This window comes from Mus caroli, chromosome 7 (genome assembly GCF_900094665.2).
Source record: "Mus caroli chromosome 7, CAROLI_EIJ_v1.1, whole genome shotgun sequence".
Lineage (NCBI taxonomy): Eukaryota > Metazoa > Chordata > Mammalia > Rodentia > Muridae > Mus > Mus caroli.
The window spans coordinates 66,792,766-66,794,457 of NC_034576.1; the positions used below are offsets into that span (position 1 = coordinate 66,792,766).

Genomic DNA, 1,692 nt, shown 5'->3' on the forward strand with positions numbered 1-1,692 from the left:
GCACCACGGAGAGCCCTTTCCAGCTTCCGGCTCACTCAGTGGTAGGTGGCTGGCAGAGTTTGGGACCCTCTGTTGCACCTGCTCTTTAGCATGGACATTTGTTCATACTTGCCAGTGACATCAGATCTTTTCTGGATCATCTGTGTCTTCTGTGCAGAGGCTGGGCCCAGGGGAGCTGCAAGGCTTCTAAGGAGCCTGAGATCATGTCTCCCCACTCAGGCAGAGTCAGCCCCTTTTCCTGTCACCTCCCTGTGGCTTGGGATGCTGGACTGTGGGCATCATCTTTCCCTCTGTGATATGAGAAGGTGGAGGCTACCCAAGTCTTGCCTGGGTGTAGACTCCTTTTCACTATACAACAATTAATACCCCCTCCATTATTCTTGAACTAACTAAAACCCCTTCCCAAGAAAGCGGCAGAAATACTGTGAGCATTACACACATGCCACTTAGACTCTAGTGCTAGTCAATGGAGCCTGTTTAAAGAGGGTGTTTCTGGGGCTGGAGAGAAGGCCAGCAGTTAAGAGCACTTGCTGCTTTTGCAGAATACCTGGGTTCAGTTCCCAGCAATCCATACAGCCGGGCTACTCACAACCCTCTGTAGATCCAGTTTCAGGGATCTGATGCCCTCTTCTGGCCCCCACAGACAGCTGGTGTGCTCATGATACACAGACACTTATGCAGGCAAAATGCTCATATACAATATAATAATGATAATAATTCATAATAACAAGTAATAAAAAGATTCTTTTTCATTCAGAGAAGAACAAATCTCTACTCTAATCACAAAATTTTGTCCAAAATTCACAAATAAAACTCTAGTATAAAAAAGCCTGCAGACGCCGGGCGGTTGGAGCATGCCTTTAATCCAGCACTTGGGAGGCAGAAGCAGGCGGATTTCTGAGTTCGAAACCAGCCTGGTCTACAAAGTAAGTTCCAGGACAGCCAGGGTTATACAGTATACAGAGAAACCCTGTCTCGAAAAACCAAAAAAAAAAAAAAAAAAGCCTGCAGACAACTTACAAAACCCTTAAAGAAATGAAAACAGATAAACAGACAAACAACCATAATCTCCCCTCCAACAACAAAAACAACATCAAAAAAAGCAAGATACCAGATGACTACAGTTATGTTCTGGGGATTTTGAGTAAAATTTAAAATTATCTCGCTTTGGTAACCATAAAAGACAGACCAAAATCCACTCAGACTGCCTTCCCCTCCTCTCACTCTCTCCAAGAAGAGAAGATGGATCGTTAATGGCTCAAGGCAGCGGCAGGAAGCAGCACCTACAGCCAGCTTCACACAGAAGAGGGAACTCCACCTCACAGCCTTGGGTGCTCGGCACAGAAAAACTCCTCTAGTAATGAACTATTGAGATGAGCTCTGTGATGGTTTGTATAAAGCTTGGATCAGGGAGTGGCACCATTAGGTGTGGCCTCATTAGAGTAGGTGTGTCACTGTGGGTGTGGGCTTTAATACCCTAGACCTAGCTGCCTGGAAGGGAGTATTCTGCTAGCAGCCTTCAGATGAAGATGCAAAATTCTCAGCTCCTCCTACACCAAGCCTGCCTGGATGCTGCCATGTTGCTGCTCTGATGATAATGAACTGAACCTGTAAGTCATCCCCAATTAAATGTTGTCCTTTACAAGACTTGACTTGGTCATGATGTCTATTCACAAGAATAAAATGCTAACC

General features: G+C 45.4%; 1 non-coding gene across 1 annotated transcript; it reads right to left on the reverse strand.

The window, feature by feature from the left end:
* Window positions 1–1,194: 1,194 nt before the first annotated feature.
* Window positions 1,195–1,398, reverse strand: LOC115031683. The gene has a single exon (XR_003837342.1). It is a non-coding gene; the product is annotated as a small nucleolar RNA U3 (small nucleolar RNA).
* Window positions 1,399–1,692: the final 294 nt, after the last annotated feature.